Raw genomic sequence first — 22031 nt, 5'->3', positions numbered from 1 at the left:
CCCGCGACTGAGCATGCCCGGCGCGCCCGGCCGCGCTCCGCCGCCGTCCGCGAGTCCCCAGGGGCGCGAGTGCGAGAGCGAGCGCTAGGCGCGGCGGGGGGCGGGGCTAGGGGCGGGGTCAAGAGGGGGCGGAGTCAAGAGGGGCGGGGCCAAGAGGGGCGGGGGGGCGACCTGGGGGTCCCAGCGCCCCGCCCCTTCCCCAACCCGCACGCCCCGGGCGTCCAGGGGCTTCCTCTCGGCCCACTTCCTGGGGAACCGCGGGGCGCCCCTAGACACTCTGAGCAGTGTATGCGACTTCCAGAGCGGCTTTGGAGGCGCGAGGAAGTGGAGCACCTGGCAGCGCCCGCGGAGTTGGGGTCCCGGCCCTCGCGCCCCCGCCCGCCCCGGCCTCAGCGCGCGCCCCCCGGGGCCTGCTGAGGATGCTGCGTCGGCTCCCGCGCCGGACCCCAAAGCTCGCCTCGCGCTCCGCTCCCGGGCTCGGAACTGTTCACCTTCCGGGCCCTTTGGCCGGCCCCGCGAAAACCTCCCTGAGAAAGCCGCGGAGACCCGGGTCGGACCGCGCATGCGTCGGGGGCGGCGGCCGGGTCCCGCCGGATTCTCACCTCCCGCGGCCCGGCCGCTCCGCCCCATCCCGCAAGGCTGGGACCCTGCCGGAGACCTGGAAGGCTGTCCCCCCCGCGAGCCTTGCGCCGGCTGAAACAGCCCGATAGCGTTTGTGAATCCTTAATTTGGGACCACCAACCCTACCTCTTTTTATCACTACCCTTCGAAACCAAAATGTATTTAAACTGCTTGTGCCAAGCACATCTGGAACTCTTGCTGTCCCAATAAATGAGATCTTTAGCCACTCTTCCCCAACGTGTCCATTCAAATTTTGAAAATAAAAATAATTCCAGTTTGGTGGGATTATATATCAATTTGTAAGTTCTGGGGTTGGTTGGTTGGCTGGTTGATGGGAGATGGCTGGTGGTGGTACTGAGGATTGAACCCAACACCTGTGCACAGAATTACCAGACCATTTTAATTTAAAAAATTAAATTTGTTTTTAGACAGAGTATTGATAAGGCGCTCCGTTGCCTGGGTCTGGCTTCAATTTGTGAACCTTCTGCCTCGGCGTCCCCGAGTGCTGGGATTACACACTTGTGACACCACACCCCATTCATTCGATAGCTTAATTAGATACCTGTAGCTTAAATTTTCTATCGTGGATCATATTAATTTTGTAAGGCAGTCAAACTCATTTTTAAAAGAATATGTGGTCTGCTGAGGACAGGGATTGTGGCTTTTCTCACTGGGGTGTGTAGAGCAGCAGTATCCTGTGTTCCCATTCCCTGGGGGGAATGTGTTTGAAGACCCCCAGTGAGTATCTGAACCCGTGGACAGCAGCACCAAGCCCTACAAGTAAATTTGCGGCTGGAAGGGTTGGTAGTCCATTGGTAGGACACTTAACTAGCGTTGGTCAAGCTCTGGGTTTGAGCTCCAACACCATAGAACTGCGCATGCGCGCGCACGCACGCGCGCACGCACACACACACATGCCCTTTTCTATATATGCATACCTATTAGAATATTTAATTTACAAATCATGCACAGTAAAAGATAATGAACAATAGTGAAATAGGACATTACAGCAATCTACTGTAATAGAATTTATGTGAAATTTATGAATTCTTTGTTTCTGGAATTTCTCGTTTAATATTTTCAGTCTGCTGTTGACTGCAGGTAACTGAACCATAAAAAATGAGACCATGTTGGAGTGGTGACTACTGTAAATCATATTAAACTTTAGACACAAAATGCAACACATCAAAATCACCATTTAATACAAGGTCTTGTATATGGAAAAGCTAAATGGAAAAGTCTCATTAAAAAGGAAGAGATAGTAAATGAAAATGACGGATTTTATTTCAAGTAGCATCAATTCACCCTCAAATGCCATAAATTATTCCCAAAATCCAGATTTCAGATATTTTATCAGGAGACAGACCTTGATGTGGAATCCAAACTGTGCTTCCTAACATGACCTTGAACACATTCATTCCTCTAATCTTCAGTTTCTCTGTCTCTAAAATGGGAAGATAGTGCATACCTCATATGGTTTTCGTGCAAATCAAACGATACCACACAATGCTGTTTAAAATGCAGCGTGTAAACAGCGTGTAAACACCCGAAGCTTGCAAGGAAAGGAGCATCTTGAACCTTACAGTAGACTGAATGACTCCAAACCTGAATTACAGCAAGATTCCCAAATGAGATTCATTTTCAGCGAAGTCTAACAAGCACTGATACAACACATAACATGTGTGGGGCCTGATCCACAGTAATAGCGCAGGAGCACGGGGCAAACATTATCTAAAAGCAACTACCTTTCACTCACTGAAAGGCAGAAATGACCCAATTCTATTTCAGTTTTTAAATTCCATGTATGTTCTTCATATTAAATATGACTTCAAAATATAATGCTTTTCCGATGTAGTAGATCAGAGAATGGGTAGATGTGCAAATGGAGAATACGTGCAAGATAAGAAAGACCTGGAAGAGGGCTTGGGGAGAAGAAGCGGTCTTCCGGTAAGCTGCGAGCTGCTGGCAAGAGGCGAGCAGTACACAGACGGGAAAGCAGCGCGCCGGAGCCCAGAACAATGGCGATGGCTCTGCAGCTGAGCTGGTGGCTGCATTCCTGTTCTGCAGTGTCTTCCTACCCTGGGAAAATGCTGAGTTGGGAGATAGAGGCCAAGGGGGCAATGGTTGACACCGGACTTCCCCGAGGTCCACTCCCTGGAGACCCTCCACAAGCCCTGCGGCACACCATACTCTACCATTCACAACTGTCAAGCCCTCTGCTGGGTCCTTGGTCCGCATTGCTGCAGTAGAAGGCGCACTCCTCCTCGCGCAGTACACAGGTGAGAAAGCTGAAGGTCAAAGGCGTCAAGCACCCTCTGCATGGCCCAGAGCTCAGTAAGAGGGTGCGCAGGCCTCTCCACATCTGCCTTGCTCCTGCTCGGAGCTGTAGCCCTCTGTGTAAGAATTAACAAGCGTGCTGATTTCAGCATCTGTCTCCCTGTGGCACTGCAACACTGTGAAGGCCGGGGCAGCGCCCTGGTCGTCTTCAAATCCCTAGAACCAACCCTGGTTGAATGTTGAAGCCCTCGATGAATAATAAACATTGACTATTAATAAATGCATGCTGAGCTACGTCGGCCCCCTTCCACCTCTCCAATGCGTTCAGCCTCTCTCTTCCTAGCAGTGAAAACCTCAGGAAGGTCTTGCCTGCATGAAGAAAAGGTCTGCTCTTGCCTGAGTCCGAGCATCCTGCGTCTGCACGCTGAGCCGGCCGCCCTCTGCGCTGCTCCTACACTGCTGCGCTGTTTGGACTTCGCCTCCGCCTTACGAAGAATGAAAGTGCGACATGTGGCGCCCTTGGCTACAGACGGCCCAGCTGATTTTGGGTATCAGATACCGGACCGTTTTCCACTCTCAAACTTCCACCATAATCAGGAAAATGAAGAATGAGGACTTCATGAGACTACGCACAGGCTCTCCTGTTCCCAAAGAGAGTCACGCAGGGCAGGGAGCCACATAAATTCATTACTGGCCGCAGCTGCACACAATCCTGAGCAATTTTTTCTTCTCATCCTTTCAACTCCTCCATTTGCAGAAGTATTACAGTCCATCTGCCTCCTGAATTTAGAAACCCAAGCTTATTTTATTCCTTATTTATTTCCTACTTTAAGGCGCAAGAGAAGTTTATCAGGGCTGGTCAACAGCGTCTCAAAGATGAACAGCTTCGGATAGAATTAAAGATGCAGAAACATAAATATTGTGAGCCACAGCCTGAAATTAAAGCTCTCAGTCTGCTGGGTTAATTTTCTTCAATCATAATTATTGTAGTTTGATTCATATAAACAAGAAGGATGTGGGACTTAAGCTCCTGGAAATTGGACACTGTTTTAAAAATAAAATGTAGAGGGGCCGGGGAGATGGCTCAGTGGAATAAGAGCTTCCCTGGCAAGCGCAAGGCCCTGAGTTCAATCCCCGGTTCCGCCAAAAATAAAAATAAATAAAATGTAGAAAACTGTGTGAAGATAGGACAGAGATAGAGTAAGATTTCTGTCATTGTTCCTTTAATAAATGTACACAAATTTGTGTGTATGTAAAGGTGCGGGGTTTAGGTGCAACTGAGGAGGATCGTTAGGGGACCATAGGATTTCTCTTCCGACATTGTCGAGCCTGGGGGATAAGCATCAGTAACAAAAATGATGACAATGTTTGTTACGCCAAATGGCACTTACTAAGAAATTTTCTTGGAGCCATTTGTGAAGAAAATAATTTCCAAAGAACTCAGAAATTAAAAAGGAAGATGAAGATTTGACTATGGGTTTGTACATGTGGAAAAGGACTGGCTAAGACTAACTGAGGTCCACATACATAAAAATATAGGTGCTCCTCCTCTTTCATCGTGAGGAGAGGTGGAGAGGAAATGAAGCTCCAACAGTTCTCATGGTCAAGTAGACTGCCTTCCCGCTGGGCCCCTCCAGAGCCATTTCACAGTAAACGCACTACGGCTCTCACTGCAGTCCTCAAGCCGTACCCCATGCTAGTGCATTGTGGGACATCAGTAGCAATACATGTTCTGCTTTAAAGATGACTAACGGGCTCAGGTGAAGTGGAAAGAGCTAGATAGCTCCATACGCTCCCATCAACAACGAAGGACCTTCATCTAATTTTTGGAACACTGACGTCACATTTGCATGTTGGTTAAAAACAGATTACCAAAGAAAGAATTCTTGATAGTGAAAAGGCAGATATTTAAATCTCCTGTGAAGAAACAATTGTTGGGAGTTCTTTGTTTCATTGTTCCCACAATATCCTCTGTGTATCACAATGATTATACTGAGATTTTTGTAGAATAGTTTTCCACACCTATCAGCCCCTCTAGGAATTCCCAGCCTGTGCTTCCTTGAGAATCCTGGGAACAGTGGATGTTCCTAATTCCTATCTCCAATGCCTGGCACCTGGTAGAGGTGGTGGATGGATGCAGTTGGGCAGGTGGCCGAATGAGGTGGCTAACCAGGAATGCAAAACGTATGACTGTAATGTTGACAGAGCATAAAATTTCATTTACTATTTCTATGTCTTGCTGACGTTTCCTCCTCGCAACAATGTATTTGGGCAAAGGGATGCCACAGGACAAGTCAGCTCCTCTCATGAAGAGTGCCAAAGTCCTAGAAACCTAAAGTAAAAGTTTTTAATTTTTTAAAAAAAAATCTTTGAGTCATGTTTTTGTAAAATTTGACGTTTATTATCACAGAATTAGAAATGCTTCCTGCAAAGGGCAACTTATGTAGTTAATTCCATACCTCACGTCCTGGGGTCAGATGATCACAACAGCAAGAGCACGAGGCCTGCTGACAGCTACGGAAGCACGGGCTTCGTACAGACTGATTTATTTGATCCCACAGCCCCTCTCATCACCTCACCCTGACGCCAAGGTGGCTGGCCCACACAAGAAGCACGCACTGCCCGTGATTCCTCTCTGCCTTTGTGAGGCGGAGGGTACAGGCCAACCTGAGCACCAGACTTTGACAAGAGGTGGGTGAGGTTTTCTATACATAGACACAAGGAAACTATGAAGTTTGCAAGACAGAAACCTAGTGTGCCTATTAATGCAACTAACACGTGCACGTGGACAAGTAGTGACACATTTTTGTAGACTATTTGTGCTCCATTTTGCAATATGGGCATTAGGCTACTTGGAAAGTCATAAATTAATGGCTTTTTCCAGGCAGGATCTTACTATGTTGTTCAGAGCATCCCGGAACGCACTGTGTAACCCAGGCTGGCCTCTAACTCCTGCCTGCAATCCTCCTGCCTCAGCATCACGTCGGGAGCGCTGGGATCACAGGTGTGCACCACCACACACGGCATCATAAATGAGTTTCCATTGCAAATAAATGGGAAAAGGGCACTCACTGACTACACTAGGAGAATTCTGATAAGAGGGAAAATATGACAACTTCCACTATAAAAAGTTTTATTGCAACTTGGGTATAACGTTTAACTGTTCTTATGGAAACTTCTTAGATTGAGGAAGTTATTCATGCTTGGTGAGCTTTCTTCCTGTGGTTGCTGACAATGCTCAGGAACTGAAGTTCAGGATTATTTAAATTAGTATACAACATTAGACTGCAAAAAGCAAAAAAGTCTCAAGGTGATCTGCAAACTGAGAAAATAATGATTCAAATTGAGGATGGAACAAGATGAAATTGGCAGATCTGAAGAAAAAATAGTATAATTTTATATATTTGATGTCTACAATATATGAACAATGTTATTTTAAAAAATGGAAAATTAGCCTGGGGAGATAGCTCAGCAGTCTAAGCACCTTCCTGGCAAGCTCAAGAGCCCAGGTTCGATCCCCAGTACCGAATGCCAGGCCAGCCCAAGAATCCCGGGCACGTAGTGCCAGCCACCAAAACCAGGCATGGTTATACATGCCTGTAATCCCAATGCTGGGGAGGCTGGGACAAGAGGATCGCTACGAGTCTTAGCCGTGTGGCAAGACCCTGTTCCAAATAAATAAATAATAAGATAAAAAAATAAAACAGAAAAGTATTGCCTCTTATCTCCTTCCAAAAATAATAATCTCACAATCTATCAAATATATAAATACATAACTACCTTATTTTTAAAATGCTTTCAGAAACATTCCCATACATTTTGTGTGGCATTATAAAGTAAAAATAAGACAGAGCTCCATACCAAATCTCTGTAAAAATGTAGGCAACAGACAAAACAAGGATATGAATGGTGGTACAAAGTGGACACCTGGGATCTTCCTGTGTGGTGGCATCTTTATATTTCATACCAAATGTTGTGGCAGTTAAAGCCAGAAGAGACTACTGAACAAGCATCGATCTGGAAGAACTACTACTGGGCTGACACAAAATACCGCCGCGTGAGGTCCGCTGACAGCACAGATCAGCACCCAGTAAATGCGACCTGTTGTCTACTAGCATCCGGGTATTTTCACACTATATCCCTTTCTGTGATTCCAAGGAATCAAGGATAACTTTGGAATGACTTCAGGTAAAAACAAAAATGTTAGCAGTAATATAATCTAATGAATTGAAAGCATTAACCAGAAACGTTTTAAGAACTCAAGAAACTCAATAACAGAAAAATTATCAATTTTAAAAAATGGATGTCTTAGTTATTTTTCTCTCATTTCTGGGACAAAATAACCGACACCCAAAATTAAGGAAAGAAAGGTTTATCTAGTTCACAGTTAGTGAAGGTTTCAGTCCATACTCTGCTGGCACTACAGCAGAGTGGCACATGGCAGAGGGCAGCAGTTTATGGTGGCAGAAAATAGCAAAGAGCAAAGGGACAAGCAGCAGCTGTGGCAGCTAGCAAAACCTCGCTCACCTCCAGATATTGTATACAGATCACCCACCCCAGGGCAGGTGTAGCACTCACGCCCATAATCCAAGCATTGGATCATGAATTAATTACAAACTCTAGAAGCCGCCCCAGTGACTGCATGAGGCTCTGGGGGCACAACTAGACTTGAACCATAACAGTAGGCTAAGGACCTGAACAAATATTTCTCAAAAATAGACATACACAGGGAAAACAGATACATGAAAAAACAATATTCAAAATCACTAATCATCAGGGACATGCAAATTAAAACCACAATGAACTATGGCCTCAAATGAGCTAAAAGGACGACTAAAAGGATAAAAGATAAGCATAGTGGAGATGTGGGGGGAAGAACTCTTGCTCAGGGATGGCGGTTGCTAAAGTCAATGGTTCGTGAGGCAATAGATTTGATACAGCACACATAAATCGAGAGGAGTATCTTATAGCATTTACCCAAAAAAGCCAAAGAGCTCTGTCCATGTGCCGTAGACCCAAAGAATCCAGCAAGTGACCTGGCTGTCACGGCAGTGTCCGCACGTCCCATGGAAGGCCCAGGGCCCACAGCAATGTCTCACACAAGTCCTTATCAGAATCTGCTCCAGGAAGGCCCGAAGGCCAGTGGCGGAAGCTAGAAAGTCGGCACCAGCGGAGTGAAGGATCTGTGCCAGAGGGCTGAGGGATCTGCGCTGGAGCCAGGAAGTGAGGCTCAAGGTGACAACCTGAGCTCTCTCTCCAGAAAAGAACAGCCACCAGCTAGCGACAGTGAGAACCCTAGATTCCCCTCCAATGAGAATGGCCAACTGTGGAGTTCTTATCAAGAAAGGCTCCCCAGACAGTTTCTCCAGGAAAATCGACAACATACACCTTCCTCTCAAGCACTGCAGCAACTCTTAGGTGGTTCTCACACCCTCAGAGCCCCCTGACTCAGGTCAGCTGAGCATCCCATTTAAAATGACTATCAGTTACTCCATCACAGAGGGAATGCAAATTTGTGTGGTCCATACAGAAAACAATATGAAGTTTCCTCAAATCATTAAAAATAATACTGGCTGGGCTGGAGGGATAGCTCAGAATCTAAGCAGCTGCCCGGCAATCACAAGGACCCAGGTTTGATCCCCAGTACCGCATGACGTGTCAGCCCTGGAACTCTGGGCAAGCTGTGCTAGCCACCAAAACTGGGGGTGGTGATGCACACCTGTAATCCCAGCTCTGGGGAGGCTGAAACAGGAGGATCACTATGAGTCTAAGCTGTGTAGCAAGACCCTGTTCCAAATAAATAAATAAAAGACAATAATAATAATAATAATAATAATAATAATGGCAAGAAAATGAGCAAAGTGGTACAACATCTACCTAGCATGTGCAAGGGTCTGGGTTCAATCTCCAGTACTGATAACAAATAACAATAACAAAAGTACACAATCCAGCAGTCCCAGCTTTGTCTATCAAAGTATCTGCAATCATGGAAATGAAATCAGTATATAACAAAGACACCTGCACTTCATGTTTATAGCAGCGTTATTCCTAATACCAAACATTCACAAATAACCCAAATGTCCATCACTGGGTAAGAGGATAAAGACAATGTGGTGGATCTGTTTATGATGGGATACAATTCAACCTTTCCAAAAGGAGGAAATCCTATCCTAAATTGTGAAAGCATGGATGAGCTGGGAAGGCATTATGCTAAATAAAATAAGCCAGACACAGAAAGATAAGTACTGCTTAATTTTATTTGTAAATAGAATCTAAACATGTTAAGTTCACAGAAGTAGAGAGGAGAGAGGTGATTGTCAGGAGCTAGGCAGAGGAAAAAGACCAAAAATGGAAGTGTATTGGTCATTAGCCACAAAGGTATAGTTAGATAGGATGAATATATTCTGGGAAACTGTTACACATCCTGGTGACTACAGTTAACAACAAGGATATATTGCTGGGCGTGGTGGTGCATGCCTATAATCCCAGCACTCAGGAGGCTGAGGTGGGAAGATGTTTGCAAGTTCTAGACCATCCTGGGCTACAAACCGAGCTCAAGGCCAAACTGAACTGCATAGTGAGACCCTGTCTCAAAAAGACAATGATGAGGATGAGGATGAGGAGGATGATATACTGGATACTTGAGAATTTCTATGAGAATATATACTAAATGTTCTTGTCACAAAATGGATAAATATGTCAGGTGACAGAAATATCAAGTAGTTTTATTAAATCATTTGCAATATATACTTCTATCAAAACCTCACACTGTACATAATAAATACATGCAACTGTTATTTGTCAATTACACTATAATAAAACTAAGAGGGAAATAACCTCAAAATGGTGAAGCACTGACCAAGTCACTCCCAATGAGGCTCCTCACCTGCCAACCCTCTCAAGTAATCTGTCAGGCCCCCCTCTGCCGCTGAGGCAGTGGGGCACCCTCCCAGGAGGGCTTGCTCCTGGCCCCTGGGAAACACAGGCTGGCAACTCAAGGAACAAGAGCAGTGGCCTCCCACCCACCTCCATCACAGTCATGGGGCTTTATATTAGAAGCACCAAAGTGAATTAGATTTTGCTGCCCACTGTGTCTGGGAGGAGGCAGACCTGGCTGGAGGTCCACATTTGCTCATAGCTGCGGGATCCCTGCGGTGTGGGCATAGCTGATGGATGGATGGATGGATGGATGGATGGCCCAACACTTCCACAGAAGTGGTGCGCTTAGCTTTCAGTCAAAATGGAAAAGAAGACAGGCACAGAGACTCACAGCCAATGGGCATTCCCTGATGCTGAAGTAAGGATGACCAGAAAGGTCCGACTCCATTACTCCAGCCAGTGTGGACGTTTAAAGGCTGATAGCCACCTGATGATGGTTTTCTCTAACGTTCATTATGTCTTTCGTATTCAAAGATTAAGTGCTCAACTACCCTTCAATAATGTATTATAGAGAATGTACTAATGGCAATAGTTTCATTATGGATTTTTAAAAAATATTATTTATCTCTTTATGTTGAGCTGTAGGGGACTCAGGTCAACGATTTCTGACATTGCCAGTCAAGTGGAAGACCCAATACTATTATGAGCTACTGGACTCTTTTAGAATATTTTGTTGAGTTTACATACCTATAATATTCAAATAATGGAACTTAACAAAAAAAGGTTATACAGATGAATGTCCATTTTGTATCTGTGCATTCAAAGTGATTAGGATAGATATATAGTTACATTCTCTTAATGAATAGAGGGATTTGTTCTAATGGTGTTTGTAAATAGATATCATGTCCACATCTTATACAGCAATTAACCACTGGGAGGAATGTATGCAATGTGTTAATTATTGAAACTGTCCTACCAATTTGATTTGAAACTGTGTCATTGCTATTTGTTTATCAATAAAATTATGGAAAAAAATAAAACTTATACACACTAAAAAAATTTATCTCTGAAGAGTGGGAACTAGTGTGGATTAAGAAAAGATATTATCTTTAAAAGAAATTTTTTAATGTTCTATTTATTTGGTACACCACGCCCAGTTTTGGTGGAAGATGTCTAGTTTTGGTGGCTGGGACAGTACGCCCAGTTCCTTGGCCGGCTTGGCATGCAGTACCAGGGATCGATTCCAGGTCTTGGCGCTTGCCAAGCAGGCTCTTAGACCACCAAGCTATCTCCCCAGCCCGACATTATCTTTTTTTAAAAAAAATCATGTAATTATTTTTGAAGTCAGCTTTCACCATCCCTTTCCACTCTCTCCATTTTAAATTGTAAGCAACATGGTGCTATCTAGAGAAACTGATCCAAAGGGAAACGAGTTGCTTAGGTCCCACGTTTTTCTGCCTGAAATTTCTCTGAACTATTCTCATACTCTGCAGGAAAGATGGAGGGGCTCTAAACCTTGAGTCTGTTTTTCAAAGGATCCTTAAGATATGAGTCAAGCAATGATCAATTTGCAACAAGATGAAAAACCTGCTATTTCATTCAAGTTACACAGGATAACAACTTCCGGCGGCAGCTCTGAATACCTGTTGCTGTCGGCTCAGCCCCTGCGCTGGCCTTCACAACACAGAGCTCTCACCTGAGTCCTGCCTGTAGCTAGCGCACTGCGGAGGCGGGAAGGGCTCAGCCGGCCCAGGGATGCTCCCTGCCCGAATCAGACTCCCGCAAGCGCCGGTGCAAGGTTCAAGCTCGTCCATGCCCAGCGGCACCAGCACTCTGCCGCCCCTACAGGAATCCTTTTCTGCCTGTCTTACAGTTATCTTTATTAGTCCTAAAAGGAATTGGGTTTTTCGGCAGCCCTGCAGAGAAGCAGAAGTAAAAGAAAAGGATGGAACAGGCCTTTGCTGCCAGTGAACGGGACAGGGAGAGCACCCATAGCAGGTGAATGCGGAGGTCCTCTGCCCTGCGACAGGGAGGCTGAGGCCCTATGGACTCTTGGTAGGGGCGGAGCTTGAGGGGTGGGAAAAGCGACGCACAAGGAGCTGATTGGAGGCCCCTTGTGTGCGTGGGAAACGTAAAAGGAAGTTGCATTCAGGGCTGGAGTGGGGAAGGAGGAGGCAGTGGTCGCTGGGAAGGTAAGCTGTTGTTTTGGGATTCAGCCACGTTGAGTCAGGGCCATGATAATTTAGCAGCTTGCACTTGGGCCGGAACCTATCAGGAGTCATTAAGAAAATACAGTAGTGCTAGTTCATCTGGGAGTTCCCAAGAGCATACCAAGAACTTCCGAAGCAGGAGGGAAGGATCGCGTGGTGTCAGACTAGGTACCATAGACAGTGCTGCTTCTGCTGTCAAGCCATCAAATGTTTTTACACTATTTCCAGCATTTTTGTCCATGCTTATCTTACTTGGTGCTTAGATTTTTACCTTAAAAGGAACAATTTTCTTTTAAAATCTGAAAAAGAGTGTGAGAAGGAACCCAGAAAAGAGTTAGGGTGGAGGCAAGTGTACCTCGAAACTGGCATGAGCCTCTCAAATTAGAAAATAATTTCAAATGTGCCAAAGAGGATGACACTCTGGTGCAATTGTGGCTCTAAATGCTACTTTCCTTTAATCAGTTATTATAAGCAAATAAAAACATGACTCAAGAGAAAAATATACCTAATAGAATTCTTCTCTCAATAGTCCTAAACTGTGTTGCAGGCAGCCAAATTAGGTAGAAATATTATCGGCAGTCAGACAGGGCCAGGCCCTCAAGGAGACAGCACGGAAGACAAGACATGTTCAACTGTGAGAGGCATGGATGCCCCTGCTGCGGGCCAGACCTAGAGACCAAGGATCCAACAAATGCTGACCTCCCTAGAGACAAGCATCCGGGATTGATCATCACCCTGAGGAAGCCCAGAAGAACCATTAATCCAACTACTACTGGCTGGCTGCTGCACAAAGTCCTCTTCTATATTTGTGCCCACTTGCTACGTACTCACTTCCCCCATCTGGTCCTGGATTTAATCAATTTTACCTGAGCAGTGGTGCTTGTAATCTCATTGGTTGACTATATTTTTGCCCCATCATGCCCACCTAAGCGAGTTCCCATGTTCTCCACCTTAAACCCGCATGGTTTTACACTATAAAAGTCCTGGAAGAGACAGCTTCCCAGGGACCACTCACTCGGGGCCCCCTCCTGTGCCTCTCTCAGACAGGAGCTTTCTTTCCCCCAATAGATTCTGCTCATAAACTCCATTTGTTCCTAAAATTCATTCTTCAGTCTTAGAGAACACGAACTCATTCCAGGTACCTTTCAGATCAAGAGATCATTTTCCCCCTATATCATTTACACTTCACTTATAAGAGTTTCCATTTTGTTCCTTAGAGTGATTTTTTTCTAGAATGCCTGAACTATACACGATTTGTATGAGACAGACAATCCCTTCTAGTTGTTCAGAATTTGCTTAGTTACCAGTCTAATGAGGCCATGCATGAAAGACCCTGCTGATTGGCAGTTTGCTATCTCTGAGCTTTCCAGATTAAATGCCATCGCAGTTCATTCTCAGAAAGGGTCAAACCACTTACCAGTGCATGAAAACAAGAGGGCGTGTCACTATTACTCTTAATCAAGTTCTTTCACTTCTTTTATTCTTTTTCATTCTTAGCCTTGGTTGTCTAAATTCATCTTCAAAGACAAATGATCACTGACCATTTATTCAGGCCAGAGTCCTTTGTTCAGAGTCCAGGATTCTGTTATTTTAAACTTGCATTGCATATCAGATTATGAGCTGGGAAATAAACTGCGTACTTTGACACATCTTATTTCATTTACAATAGATTTGTAGAGTAGCTATTGTATTCCAGTCTTATAGGTTAAGAAGTTTGGAGAGGTAGGCAATGTTTATGAAAGTGCAGCTGTAAAAGCAAAATTCCTAGTACATACCAAAACCACTAAATCATAATATTTAGGGGATATATAGGAGTCTAATAAATCAGAAGTTCTGGGCTGGGGAGATAGTTCAGTGGCATAAGTGCCTGCCAGTTCAATCCCTGGCACCAATGAATAAATAAATCAGAATTTCTAGATTATTAATGAGGGCTCTTGGTTGATTGTAATTTTTTTTTCTTGTGGCTGGCTCAGCCCACCCTGAGAGTGGGGCTGGCCCAACATGTGGTGCCAGGGATCGAACCAGGGTCCCTACGCATTTACCTAAGCTTGCCTAAGCAAGCACTTTAGCCAGCCCTGGTTGATTATTATTGCTACCTCTTATTGTGAAAAAGTTCAAGTCTATACAAAAATGGATGGAATAGTTACTACATTACTGTGTACCCACCACCAATTTTAAAATTTATCAATAAAATGTATGGGTATTTCTTCATGAGATGCTGTTATTTCTGTGTCCATTGACTGAAAACCTGGGCTGATAAAATTTGAGAACCAGTGAGGAACAGGGACCTTTTTGTTTTCATTTGCCTGAGGAACAGCAGAGCTGAAAAGCAAACTCAAAAATAGAACTCTAGGTTGGTTTTGTGCTCCATAAAACCATAGCATATTCTTGAGCTTGGGTAAACCTCAGGGAATTCTGGAGTTTACTAACATTTATTTATTGAGTTTCTTTATAGTCATATAACTCCATTCTAAGGACTAGAACACACATAAAGAAATAGATACATATTTGTTATTTTTTAGAAAGGTACAATTAAGAGGATGGAGTGGACACATGTAATAGTTGTCATATTTTAAAATAGCAAGGATCAAAAAGAATAAAGCAGACAAGAAGTACAACAGTGTATTAGACAGTAGGAGTTCAAAGACTACAACAGTTTCAAAGTCTTTATGGAAGAGGTAAAACTCTGAAGTCCTCTAGCAAAGAAGGGCCTTCTAACTGAAGAAAAACATGTGCAAAACTACAGCATTAAAAAAAAAAAAAATTGGACATCAAGAAAATACAAATCAGATTGGCTGGCCCAGAAGGGTACATATTGCACTGGGGAAGGAACCAGATCCTGAAAGTTCTCAAGACAGGATTGAATAGAAATAGCAGGAAGCCACTAGTAGTTCTTTATAAAGAGGAAAATATGACCAAAGTGGTAACTTACGAATAAACCTTTAGCTATGGTATCTTAGTTACTCTTCTTTTGTTGCTGAAATAAATACCCGACACTCAAAATGAAGAAAAGGTTTATTTAGCTCACAGTTGCTCACATAATTTAAAACAGCATAAATTAAGTAGCAAGGCCTCGAAGACTTATTTGCTTGGGAGAGAGGGTCAGTGCCTCTGTCTTCTCTAAACATCTCGTCTCTGCCTGAGGTGGCCTCAATGGCAGTTTTGCCCTGCTCCGCAGGGTCTGGCGGAGAGGCCAGGGCGCCGCTGCGTCCGGGATGACCTGCTCCACACCTCTGAGAGACCCACAGGCCTGGGGGCGGGGCAGGGGGCATGTTGCCAGTTTAATGGTTCACACCTCTCTGGCCCCGCCCCTCTAGCACGGCCCTGGTCCTCTGGCCCCAGCCCTCAAGCCACTCCCTGCTCCTGGAGCCATGTCATCCCCATGACTTACATGAGGCTTTGGGGGGCAACTACACACAAACCATAACATATAGTATGTCTGGAAAAGATTCCAGAGTCATGTGACCAGGTAAGAGGTGACTGCACTGAATCAGGAAGGGATGACACAAAAGAGGCATGCATCCAAGTGGATGCTGGAGGATAACAGGGAGGAAGATGTGGGAAATGGCCCTGCCCTTGAGTCCCTAGGTTTCTAGAAGAACCGCAGACATCAACAGGAGTGTTACCAAAGACAGCCGAAGATAGATTCGTGGGGGTTGGGTGTGACAGACCAGAGTCATCAGCGCAGGGATCAATAAAACATTCAAAGATAAATAGTCGTTCAAAAATAAATACGTTCAAAAATAAATATAAAAAAATAAATTATTTTCCAGGGTAGAACTCACTGGAAAATAATAACTCAGATTCAAGGGGCTTCTCATAGTGGTGGGAAGAGAGGAAACGAGGCAGCAAAGCCATGGAGAGCCGAGGAAAACTGTCTCTGAGTATCACCAAATGCAGGTCAGGGTCACTTCAGCACTGGGGGAGAGTCCTTCATTCCACTGCCCTTGACCGTGCTAAATGAGCAGAACCTCTACCATGCTATTCCTGTAGTGATTTCTATATAATTACTTAGACCAACCCTGATTCAATATCTGACTTTCAGAGCCCAAAATAATCTTTAAATTTGGCCTTTAGAGGAAAAAAGAAATCAGTGAAAGCAGTCAGAGTAACTTAATGGAAAACTGCCTGCTTCATAAAATATTAATTTGGACTCCATACAGGTATAGTCTTGTTGAATTTTAGTTCCTTCTCTCTGAGGATTAGGAAATGTCTAATCATACTGGCTAGAGGCAGGTCTTAATTTTACTGTAGGGATTTATTTTTCTTTGCTTGAATCTACTAACTCTCCTTCTAGAGTTCCAAATTCATCTGTGATGATGAACTCATTTGTTAAACAAGTATTTATTGTCTGTGTTTTTCTAATCTTAGCAATTTAGTTATAAATAAGACAGACACAAGCTTTATTTTCTTGGAGTTTGTGGTCTCTTGCTGACTTTGCTCAATAACAAATGACCTGTAAAGTTCATCTCCACAATGGAACACACACTTCCTTGGCTTCAGAAAATGCATTTCCTTGTTGCTGCCTTTTCAGCAGCAGGTCCATTCGCGCTCCGTGTCCTCTCTCTAGCTCTGCTTTCTCCTCTGCCTGCTAAGGTAGCAGTTAAGTCCAGCTAGCTGGCTGCAGGGTCCGGGCCTCACAAACTGCACCCAGTAAGAGGCCTCTCTTTCATTCCAATGACACCAAGTACCTTGTGGCCCCTCACCGCTGTACCTTGGATTTCACTCCTAACCCCCTCGTCCCTGTCACTGTGCAGTTGCACCTCATGCCACCACCTCCTGGAATAATTATTTTACTCTCTGAGTGTTACTGGGAAGAATGACACCTGTCCCTACACAAAGATGCCTTCCATCAGGATTTGCTCACATATCTGTCCAAATTCTCCTGAAATCTGAGCCACAGAGGAAAATTTAAAATCAAAGTTACTGATAAAAAGAACAGAAAACATCTAACTTCCCTCTTTCCACTAAGACAGGGCTACCTTGTATCTCAGAAATCCAAATAGGAGACAAATTCAACCATAAGGTGATGGACTCTTTTTATTTTGGAAAGAAAAACTGAACGAGATTACAGATGCTGCCTAAGAACTTCCGTAGGTTGGTGAACGCTTGCTAGAACTTATAACACGGCTTCAGCACTGACATCACTGAACATATTTTCTTCAGGCATGACCAGCTGGTTGACTAAAATGGAAACTTGAAAAGAGAAACCAATTTTGGTGAAACTTACAGGTCATTTTTGCATGGGAAAGGAAGAAAGACGCTCACACAATGACTCGGCCAGTACAGTTCCGCTGAGGGCAGGAAAGGATTATCAGCTGCTACAGCTGGAGCGCAGTAGACTTGAACGAACACTGATTGAAACCAGTGGTTGTTAAGAAGAACCATTTTTCTGTTCATTTCCAGAGATTAAAGACTAGGAATATTGTGTACAATTTCCCTAACATTCGATATGATCATTTTTCACTAATAAATTATATATAATTCATGTTTAGATAATATGTTAAGTAATACTTTACTGTATAGCCTGATAATTCTTTAGAACTCTATTGAATTTCAGACCTATTTTATCTTCTGAAATGATTAGATAGAGTCAGAGGACAGCAGTGTGTAATCTGGGTGTTTTTCTTTTATATAGAAGTATCAGGGTTTAAAACACTTCATAGGGGCCAGGGAGATAGCTCAGTAGAATAAGCACTTGCCTGGCAGGCACAGGGTCCTGAGTTCAATCCCCGGTACTGCAAATAAATAAATAAATAAAACACTCCATAATTGAATATTTCTTATTTGATTGAAGTTACAAGCCTCATGTATAAAGTAAATTAAAAAATCCATGTTTTCTTTCAACAGTCTTGGGGCAAGCTGAGCAGCACTGGGCTTTCTTTATGGGGAGTGATGAACTTTCTATGTCACTGTAGGAACCTTATTCACTCTAACCCAAAAACATGTGCTTTACAAAAGCTGCTGTTGTCCCAGGAGGAGAGCTATCAAACTGATTTCAATGTTAGAGTAGAAAGGATGACTTCTCCTGACCATTAAATAAAATCTCTCTGTTCTACACTGAAATAAAATCTATCGCTTAATCTATTCTTCTTGCAGTTGATAACATTTCCCTCACTAAAAGTGATTTTTAACAACAGGAGTTTTTCTCATTATACAAAATGTATGAGTAAAAGAAAAACACAAGATAAAAGAAAATAGTAACAATTGACAAATAAATATCTAATACAGAATTTAACCTCCTCAATCTCCTAAACTTTCGTGGGGAAGGTCTCCCAATCTGGAGCAGCACTTATTTCTGATAATAACTTACAGATAACCCTTTCTTCCCCTTGAGAGTTGTATGCAAGCATCCCATTTACTTTTTATAGGTGCTTCTTCAGAGAAAGTAGTATTCATTTTGAATTTTGAAATCATTCCTTTGAGAAATACTTGGCTTGGATTTTAGCCCTATTATTTTTGTTTCATAAAATAATGTATAAATTTGGAAATGTTTTTCAGAATTGACTTGAGTCATAATTTTCTTAATTGGAAAGATTCTTAAAACTGTAAAAGCAGTGTTGGTTAAACTAGAAAATACATCAGTAATTTAAGTAGTGAAACTTCTCTAAATGAGTGGTGAGGGGCTGAGACGAGCTGGGTGGTCTAAGCGCCTGCCTGACAAACACAAGGAGCTGGGTTCGATCCCCAGCCCCACTCTAAGCCTGCCACTGAAACCCAGCATGGTGGTACATGCCTGCAATCCCAGCACTGGGGAGGCTGAGACAGCATTACTAGGAGTCTGAGCTGCATAATGAGACCCTGTACTAAATAAATAAATAGTTAAAAAATAATTGAGTGGTGAAAATACTCACTTATACACAATTAGGAAGAAATAGAAAGGCTTGCTTCCAAACCTATATGATGCAAAAGTGTATCCTCACTAAAAGTGAGAAATTCTCTCTTTTGTAGGGGAGGGTACCAGGAATCAAACTCAGGACCTTGCCCTTGGCAGGCAGGCATTTTGCTGCTGAGCACATTCTCTTTAAAGAATTCTTAGTTATGTATCTTTTTAAGGACTGTGCTTTTCTTGAATTTTTTTCTGGGTCAACAGAATCCAACTGAATAAAAATGACAATTGTTGAGGACATATATTGGTTTGTTTCAGCTTTTTAGTGCATAGGTCATCTTACTTCCCAGCTCTGAATTCTCAGTAGTTCCCCATAGTCGGACAGAAACTTCATATGGGACTATAATGTGTTGTTTTGTGAAATAATTTGGCTCCAATTCATGAATCCAATCTTATTTTCCAGTTTACCAATAAAGCAGAGACTATGGCTCATCTTTTTTTTTTTTTAAGAGTAGGAAGAATTTATCAAGAAGAAGAAAGTGTTATTCTGAGAGGGACAGGAGGGGGCCCAGGAAGTGGGTTGCTCACACAGTTGATATAAAGCCATATCTCCGAATGGTTTTATCTGCAGTGGCACCTTATCTTGGGGGCGGCTATCATTTTTCATTTCCACCCCTCCCTTCACTTATAAACTAACCCCCTACATATTTTCCCAATTCTTTATTCAAGCACTCGAGACCTGCAGCCTTCAGCTAGTACGTGGCAGGCCGGCATAGTGCTCAGAAGTGGCTTTGCCGAAGGCAGCTTGGCTAGGGCTTGACTCATAGGTAGTTGCTTGCTAGCTCTGTGATTGTGAGTATTTGTATGATCACCATGTACTTTGGTCTGCAGAATGGGATCAAACCCATTAGACTAAGATGCTAGGACTCTAATATATTAATACATTACGTGTAAACACTGAGAGCAGGGCCTGTCACACAGTAGCTGCCCTAGAAGTGTTTGCAGTCACTGTGACACCAGTTCCCCGTCACATGCCTAGTTATGCCTGGTGTGTATAGATTACGGCACTTACACTTAAGTTGTCCTCTGCCACTCAGTTCTATGTTTTTGACCAGTCACAAATAGACGGGGAGAGAAAGAATGATGTCACTTTTCTTCTTGCCCTTTCCACAAGCACAGGCCACTGTTCAAACTCCCAGTATCCACAGCCGCTGAGAGAATATACTGCAGAAGGAGGCCAAGTGCTTGCTGAAGGAATAGAACAGAATGATTAGGAGGAATAAATGATCAAAGGACTGGGATTAATCATCCCAGAAAGAATGTTGCTTGTTGTTTAATTAAGTCTTCAGAATGCAAAGAGCCCTACACACACACATACACACACACACCCATTGTTTGCCAGTCCCTTTCACCACAAGGCCTGTGGTCCTTACCCTATCCCTTTTCCTTGGTCTTTATCGCTTGTCCCCACCTCCTTTCCCATCATTCCTCATTCTATTCTTTCTCCCTGGCTGAACCTCCACCACACAAAGGCACGTCTGCTCATTGTTCAGGATCCATACTCCTACTCTGGAAGGTGGATGTTATTAAGCTTGTTATTAAAGCTTATCATGATTAAATAGATTACCAATAGGAACCCAGTAAGTAGGCAGCATAGTAGTCCAGCTGGATCCTTCTCATGGCAGAATCCAAGATTGTCCTATGACACATGACCTCTAACCCCCTTTCTCCCTGTCATTAACTCCTGTTGCTTTATATCCACCCTGTCTCCCAGTAATCCCAACCTTGCACAGCATGTGAAAATAAAAAAAAAAAAAATCACAAAGAGCCAGAGATGGTGATACACCCCTTTAATCCCAGGAGTATGGAATTACAGGAGGCTGAGGCAGGAGAATTATGAGTTCAAGCCCAGCCTGGGCAACTAAGTGAGATCTAGCCTCAAAACAAAACAAAACAATTCCCCAAGATTAATGCAATTACTGTGTATTGCAACATATACTAATTTTCAAATTTTTAAAGGTCTGAGGATATAGCTCAGTGCAAGACTAAAAAACAACAACATAAGGAAATGGCTGCTTGAAAAGAAAATATTGAGCATTTCAAATGCTACAATGCTTCCTGGGAAACTTCAAAATCTTTAAACTTTGAATGAGCGGCATTAACAATTTCACTACATTTTCTCATCCATGTGTGAGCTCATTTAAGGGGTTCTTTAACAAGGGAGCACTGGCTTGACAAGTTCTTGGATGTTATTTAGAACTAAAGCTTCTGTATTTCAAGAAAATCCAAATTGTAGATAATTCTTTAGCCAATAAATGCAATGATTGAAAAGTCACCAATTTATAATACCACCTGGACTCATGGGAATTAGTAAAATTAGCCAAGAAATGTTTAAATCTAGGCATTTAAATCCCCTTTGACCAGTGCAAAATTGATGAGTGGCATGTCATCTACGAAAACCCCTACCAAAATGCTAGCGGGTCTGTGAACTTTCTCATAAATGAGATCTTTAGAACATCTGCCCAAATTTCAGGAAAATTTGTGATATAGTTACAGAAAACTTAACCATTTAAAGTGTACAACCATTTTATTTCCTGACTGCAAAACAGGTAAAATGTGATAAAAAAAAATACTGATGCTGTTTGATAATATGTGAAATGCTCTCTGAGCCTGCTAACTTTTACAAAGAAGCCAGCGAATATCCCCATATACAATGTTCAGATCGAGTGAGAAGAGCACTTTATTGTATCCAGTGTGTTGGCTTTGTCCCTGACCTCCCTCCAAATGGAAACGAAATGAAACAGACTACCAAATGCAGCCGAACCTGCCAAGCTCCGAAGAGCTGATCCTGCACAAAGATTCTGAGCGGAACATAGAACAAAACCTAATCATTTCATTTTCCTCTGATCAATCCTGAAAGTCCACTACCACTTTCGCATTCAATAGTGTGCCTGCTGTACAATTTTAACTTTGGAAGGTGAAAGAACAGCACAGGACCTTAAAGTGCCGAGAGTCTTGCTAGAGAATGTTGGGGTCTGGGGTACCGAGAACAAAGGAGAGCGGACTCCAAAAGCGCATGACCCCGGGCCCTGCAGACTCCGAGTTATGGTAGGTTGGTGTGGAGCTCAAGCAGTGAGAGCAGCAGAAGAGGTATGGGGCAGGGGCGGGGAGTGGAGGCGGGTCTGCCACAGCACTGCTCTGCTGCCTGCGTGGAA

Source organism: Octodon degus, unplaced genomic scaffold (genome assembly GCF_000260255.1).
Source record: "Octodon degus isolate 3935 unplaced genomic scaffold, OctDeg1.0 scaffold00084, whole genome shotgun sequence".
Taxonomy (NCBI): Eukaryota; Metazoa; Chordata; class Mammalia; order Rodentia; family Octodontidae; genus Octodon; species Octodon degus.
Note: the sequence above shows the minus strand (reverse complement) of the source record.